The sequence below is a fragment of the Protobothrops mucrosquamatus genome, unplaced genomic scaffold (genome assembly GCF_001527695.2).
Source record: "Protobothrops mucrosquamatus isolate PMUCROS unplaced genomic scaffold, P.Mucros_1.0 scaffold_32, whole genome shotgun sequence".
Classification (NCBI taxonomy): Eukaryota; Metazoa; Chordata; class Lepidosauria; order Squamata; family Viperidae; genus Protobothrops; species Protobothrops mucrosquamatus.
In genome coordinates, this window is record NW_015386108.1 from 59,281 (window position 1) to 66,689 (window position 7,409).

The 7,409-nt window shown below is 38.4% G+C and overlaps 1 long non-coding RNA gene across 1 annotated transcript in view; it reads right to left on the reverse strand.

Annotated features, from left to right (window-relative positions):
* Positions 1 to 1,588: 1,588 nt before the first annotated feature.
* Positions 1,589 to 7,409, reverse strand: part of LOC107282171 — a 26,923-nt gene continuing 21,102 nt past the window's right edge. Inside the window, exon 3 of the long non-coding RNA XR_001548770.1 lies at positions 1,589 to 1,712. This is a non-coding gene — a long non-coding RNA (uncharacterized LOC107282171). The remainder of the gene's footprint in view (positions 1,713 to 7,409) is intronic.

Here is a 7,409-nt window from a genome sequence, read left to right on the forward strand (position 1 = left end):
TGACTTTTCCATGTACTAATGAAATACTTGGAAAGTTTACATTATATGAGTATAGGTGGCTTTTCCTAACGTTGATGATGCCAAAATGATGAAATATGCATTGCGATACTGCAACACTGCCTCTGCCTTTTTGTATTTGTGACACATGTGGGTTGCATGTATATAAAATATGGTGCTTCTATCACACCGCATTGCATGTTTTGTCCCTTGACTTTCATTGTATGAATTAACCAGCATGAACGTGGGAAAGAATTATATGGGTTGCTCCATATTAGACAGGGACTCTCTGGCCTAAACTATTCAGATCTTGCATATAATAGCTAAGAATGGATTTGAGGAGTAAATAGCACTTGCATTATTAAGGAAAATGATTCATCTCATATACTAAGTTGAATCCTTTGCATGATGGCATCGGGAGGTATGTGTCTTTATTTTGATGTCATCATGACTTATTTTGAGTGCTGCTGAGGTGATGTCATGAAGAGTTCATTGCGATTTCATTATTACATTTCAGTAAAACATTCCTGTTACCCTATATTACAAATGCAGAGATTGTAAAGAAAGAGAAATGCTAGTATTAAGATCATTTAATGGTAGAAGTAAGGCTTTTAGTAAAACTTCTAGTTCGCAGCTCATTCTTGAGCCACAACCCTCTGCTCATACATAAATTCCACCAAATTCCTCAGAATTTATTTCTGAGTAGAGGTTCAGTTCCTCTCTGTTTAGCACCAAAGAGATCCAGGTTCAAATTCACGCTCAGCAGCTCACTGCATTATTTGGGACAAGTCACTCTTTCTGCTCCCCACCCACTTTCCAGTGTGGTTGCTGTAGGGGAAAATAGGAGAAGGAAGTACGATGGTGGACTTGGCTTTTAAGAAAAAGGGGAATATAAATCTAATTAATAAATGAATAATAAGATCCTGTCTGAGTAAATATGTGGATAACAAAACTTCCCCAAAGTGGTGAATATTTTGTTGATTCCAATTTTATATGATTAAATAAAAATCTAAGAAAGAGAGAGGAAGAAAAACAGTCTAATTCATTAGAAACATTGTTAGCAACTGTCTAAAAAATCATGAACTATATCAAGCAATAACTGTGTTTAATGCAGGGAATAAGAGGAGATAAATTATTTGTGACTCAGAGTTACTCAGTGATACATCTGTGTACCATTTATATCTGATTTTTATTTTAGGTTAAATACCTCTGCATTCTATATTTAATTTCTGATGGCTGTCAGAGCTGTTCTTCCAAATGTCAGACTTTCAAAGTAAAATATAAGCACATAGGAATACAGAGAGTTATGTAACTGAAAATGCAAGCGTGTGGAGATTTTAAATAAATATGTGGTATTAGCAGGAAAAGGATTGTAACTAAGAAGTAGAGTTAATGTCCTTCTCCTTTCATTAAAAACTTGAAACAAAGCTATTGATGCTGATGGGAAGAGGTATTTTTTTATTCCCCACCCTTGTCAGTAACAAGAACTCATGCTATATGATGCCCAACTTTTTTCTATGTTCAACTTTAAATTTAATTGACATTCAATTCTTTTGAATAGAATTAAATTAATTAAATTACCTTACAGAAGAAAAATACTTTGACTTGAATTTTGATCTGCTTTCAACTCCAAATTTGATGCAGATCAGCTCTTGTAAGTACAGGAGCCAACAAGACGTTGAATGGAAGTAGAGTAAGATGATAATATAGTCCTCCTGCAAATAGAAGGCATATGCTCTCATAATATTTGTAAGTATTAATTAATATTCATAGATGATAATATAGATTAATTAATATAATCTAAACAGAGGTACAATGCATTTAACCAGAGTAAAGAAAACTGTAACCAGATAACTTTCGTGCCTGGTCATTCTACTAGGCAGGTGAATTATTATTCCCTTAAAGGATGTGTTGTAATTGACTCAGCAATTAAAAAGTTAATATTTGGGCTTTTTACTAAGGAAGACATTGTTTTCTAATTTTGGTGCCCTTCAGACTATGATCATAAAAGAGTCTCCTTTAAGGATTTTGTAGCTTCAGAAGTTGCTTCCTCTTTGAGTGAACCATGGACATTACAAAGTATTAGCAATGAATGAATGACTCTAAATAGATGACCTTTCTTGGTATTTCTGAAGATGACATTACTGAGGCTGAGACTGCACTTTTCGAAAGATGTACTATTCCTGCTGCCATGACTTTTCCCATAGGTGATACGTCTTGCAGAATCATTAATTTGCTAATGTGAATAACAGATTATTGACTTTTAGAATGTTTGATGGTAAGGACTATCCTCAGCCACTCATAATAATGGGTTAGGCAAGTGATCTCTGGCCTCATAACATTCATTATGTCTACTTTTTATTAGTAGCATTTCGTTTTTGTAATTATAAGTACAAATTATGTAAATTTTGATATATATTTTTAAGAAATGAGAATTGTGCTGTTTTTTTTTAAAAAAGGGAATGTGGATAACCATGACTCAGCTAATATGAAAGTATACATTCATCATATCAGAGTATCATAATAACCTTTAAATAGAAGTCATGTAGAAATGCATGACCATCATCTCTAAATCAGAGTATATGACTATTTTGAGAAGCAGGGAAGACAAGAATCACACTTATTTTTCCTTGTTTCTCTCAGTATAAGAGATCCATAATAGAATATTGATGGCCATATTGAATTAAGATAGGGAGACTCTCTTCCAAGCCCATGCTAAATCATGGAACTGTACCCTCTTTTTTGGAGCATTTTTTAAAATACTTTTGATTTGCTTTCCCCGTAATCATTTTGTTTCAATGATTATCCTATATTGGAGAGAGGTAGCCTAATCAAAATGGGTACATATTTGTTACCTAAGGGTGTAGAATGAAGTAATCAGGAAGGATGCATATGTTGCTTAAGAATATGCAGACTTCTGCCATCTATTCATGTTGTCTCTCTGTTTTTGTGGGTATGCTCTAAGACAACAAAGCAAATGTATAAACTTGGTTCTTAATCATGTAACTAGGACACCTTAGAACAGAACAGTCAACAACATTCCAAACCACTGTCCAGTTACATACCTACAAGATTGTATAAGGAGACATTTTTATGAAACATGTTTTTTGATAGAATTAACCCCATTTTTAGACTCACACTTTCGTTTGCCTGGTTTTTCCACAGCACCCAAGTTGGACCTGCTGCTTCCAAAAAGTGCTAACCTTGTGTCCAGGCATAGGAAAGGCATGGGATGAAGTAGGATGAAGAGTATTAGACCTATGTTTAGAAACAGCCTGACCAGCCAGGTGTAAGCTCCTTGCAACTGCTTTTCTCTGTACCATAATGTTTCTCTTAAGGAAAAGATGGAACATTTCTTACAATATTTCCTTAGCAATTCAACAGTCCAAACCATTCCATTCCAAATTTTCTCTTAGTAAGAAACTATGCTGGGCCATGACAAACAAGCTTACCAACTGTCAAGATTTGAAGGCAGTTCAAATGAGTATAAAGATTTATTGCAACCTTATGCTCTCTATAAGAATCTGAACTACTAACGGTCAAAGCAAATTGGCAGTAGAAAAGAGTCAAAGGAATTCAAAGTGGGCTGGATTTAGATTTCTTCTGGGCATGAAGGGACTCATGACTGATGATGCATTTGACCCTCCATCAGACTCAGTCTGGTCTTCTACACCAACATTGGTTCCTACTACAGATGATTCCATAATCCACTACACATGTATGATCCCACCTCAGTTCAAGGATCATTGCAATGCTTCCTGCTCATCTCACCTATTAAAAGAGGAATAAGCATAGTATGCTACTGCCACTCTGGAAAGCTCTTTGTATATTGGTATTAAGCAGACTGTCAATGAGGTTATTACCTTAGGGCTTCAAGACTAAATAGATCTTTGAAGCAAGTAAACAGCTGTCTTGAAACAATAGAATTTACTTTATGGCCAGGTGACTTATTTCTAAGGTCAATTATTCTCATTAAAGAGCTGTGCAAATTTGATGAGCTCTATAAAAACAAAATCTCTTTCACACAGAGAAATCCTAAGAAACAGATGTGTTACAATTAATCTTAACTGAAACAGCTCTCCTCTAACCCTTTTAGATTAGAGATGTGATTCTCAGTTTCTGCCAGCTTCAAACATCTCAAGTAAGTAAGTAAGTAAGCTATTAATTTCTTTTTAAAAGTGTTGAGTAATATATTCATAGTTTGGCATATGGATAGCAAAGAGAAAAGAAAATGTGCTTTAAATACTGGGCAGGCAAAATAAAGGTTACACTGTGATTTTCTGCATTTGTTTATTTGTTTCTTTAGAAGATGCTGAAGGTAAAAGAAACTCAACATGTAAAAAAAACTTTTGTTTCACAGAAAAAAATGTTATGAAGATTGTGGAGGGGAAAAGTTAGCATAATAATATAGTACCAATCAGTATAAAGCCTTAGAAGAGACACTTACTGTAAGGGGAAAAAATGGTAAAATCCATGACATGAGAAGTGCTTAATTTTGAAAGAGATTTCAGCTTTCAAGGACATATCTCCATCTTAAAGTCACCTCATGAAGTCCAAACCATTCCTGAATATACAGGGCAGTCATGGACATCTAATAACTACAATATTCTGGGCCTGTCAGACATAACCTCACATTATGGCAGGACATCACTAAACCATTCATCCAAGTCTTAGAAATGGAAAGATATATTACAACTAGTGGCCAGATGTTTAGGATCAAATACCAAGAAATCAAATCAAGTCTTTTTAATGTAGTACAAATTATGTCCCTTCGTTCAGGTTCTAATGACTCTAATGGCATTAAATGATCCAAACATCAGTGCAAGGTAACCTTGGATATCACTGCTATATCATGGAGATTACTGACTGCTCTTAGTTCTATCCTTAATTCCCATATTTAGCCTATTAGCATAGTAGAAAAGTGCCTTGTGGCCTTCAGTTTATTTATTTACTGAGCTCTCCTATCAGAAGGGGAAGAGCTATTACCAATGTTAAACAGATGTGCAAACAAAGCATATAAAGGCTACATTGCTCAACCAAGGTTACCCAAGAGCCAAAAGAAAAAAAAATAGATCCATGTTGTTATATAAACTGGTGTTCTAGAAATTAAAGTGCATACATTGCTCACTCATAACGTATTTCACAAAATTGACTGAATACCATGATGAAAAAAATCAACTGTATTTCATTCAGATAGTCTAAGCAAGAATGACTCAACTAATATTCAACAGAAGAAAAACTATAGTAGACTTGCCTTTTCCAGCCAGAACTATTACATTCTTAATCCTAGAATATTCAGCTGTTAGATAGTTGAAGATTTGGGAAAGTTGTAATAGGCTAAGAGAACCTAATTACTCTAACATGCAAACATGAATATGTGTCTTTCTATAAAAAGATAATTTGTTTAATGCAGGCATGTCAAACTGCCGGCCCATGGGCTGAATGCGTCACACTGAAACCATGCCCATCCCATTGCCGGCAATGGGGAAAAAGTCCCGATACATCACGCAACGTCGCAAGTTTGACATGCCTGGTTTAATGCAATGGTTATCCTTTTTTCCAAAAATAATATTTAAGTCTCTTTTTTTTCGGAAGAAGGATGACATCAAGTAGCTTGGAAATATCATTTCTTTTTGCTAAGAAAAAGCAATTGGAGGATAAGACAGACTTGGAAAGGATTAGGGATTTCATTATGCTCCCAATCACTGCTTGTCCACTTCAAAAGGAGCTTGGATGTGATTTTTTTTCTTTTACTGAAAATGCAGCTAGTGGGATAAAGATTATACAAAACTAGAAACAAAAAATGTACCTAAAATGGATATATAGTTTAAAATATAAATATTGTCAAGATAATATTGATTTTGTTAAAGGTATGACATGTGAATAAATATATTATTTTATCAGAAATGGTTCTATATCTAAAATCTTTGGACCATCTAAGTTGTTTACAGTTATTATTATTGCTAAATGAATTATTATCAAGTCAGCGTGGCTGCTAAGTGGTCTTTATTTCTTTCATTCATTTAGTGATAGCTTATCAAAAATAGAAGAATCTCTCTCTCTCTCTTTCGTATTAAATTGCTGGATCTGCAGAGTAGGTGGAGCTAAATCTCATGAGAAGCTTGAGCCCCTTAGAGTAAGGCATTATTTCTCAGCCCATCATGAGTGATCATGGTTTAGGGAAAATGGTCGTTGAGCCCCTGTCACGGTCAGATCACTCTCTCCTTCGGCTGGCCTTTCCTACCGCTACGCCCCACCATGGGGAGGCGGAACCAGAAGTGACAAAATGGTTCCGCCCTAGGCGCCTGATGGACCCTGAGAGGTTCCAGACGGAGCTTGGGCCAATACCTGAGACCTTGACCCGCGGCTCGACTGAGGACCTGGTGGCCGCCTGGAATGGTGCAGCTGCAGGGGCCCTGGACCGGGTCGTGCCTTTGCGGCCCCTCACCCGATGCCGGTCTACCTTGGCTCCTTGGTTTTCCGAGGAGCTGAGGGTGATGAAGCGTCGGAAGAGATGCCTAGAGAGTAATTGGAGGGTCACCCACTCCGAATCCGATCGGAAATTGGTAAAGTCCCATTTGAGGACTTACCTAGTAGCGATAAGAGCGGCGAAACGCAACTATTTCTCCGCTCTTATCGCGTCTGCAGGTAACCGATCTTCCGCCCTGTTTAGGGTGTCCCGCTCCCTCCTTCATCAGAGGGTGCGGGATGTCCCTTTGCAGGGTCGGGCAGAGGAATTTGGGTGTTACCTGCATGACAAAATCGATCGGATCTGGGCCGGGTTAGCCTCCGATTGGACTAGTTCAGGCGGGCCAATGGAGGCAGGTCTTGAGTCCATTTTATGGGAAGAGTTTGATCCTGTGACCCCCCGAGGACATGGACAGAATGCTGGGATGGCTGAACACCACTACATGTTTACTGGATCCGTGTCCCTCCTGGCTGGTACTGGCCTCCTGGGAGGTTACACGAGGCTGGCTCCAGGGAATCGTCAACACTTCTTTGAGTGAGGGGTTCTTGCCGGCCGCCTTGAAAGAGGCTGTGGTGAGGCCCCTCCTCAAGAAGCCCTCCCTGGACCCGGCTACTTTGGCCAACTACCGGCCTGTCTCCAACCTTCGCTTTCTTGCGAAGGTTGTTGAGAGTGTGGTGGCACGACAGCTCCCTCAGCACCTGGAAGAAACTGTCTATCTAGACTCGCGCCAGTCCAGCTTCCGGACTGGGCACAGCACGGAAACGGCATTGGTCGCGTTGGTTGATGATCTCTGGAGGGCTCGGGATAGGGGCTGTTCCTCTATCCTAGTCCTGTTAGACCTCTCAGCGGCTTTTGATACCATCGACCATGGTATCTTGTTGCACCGGTTAGGGGGGTTGGGGTTGGGGGGCACCATTTTACGGTGGTTCTCCTCCTACCTCTC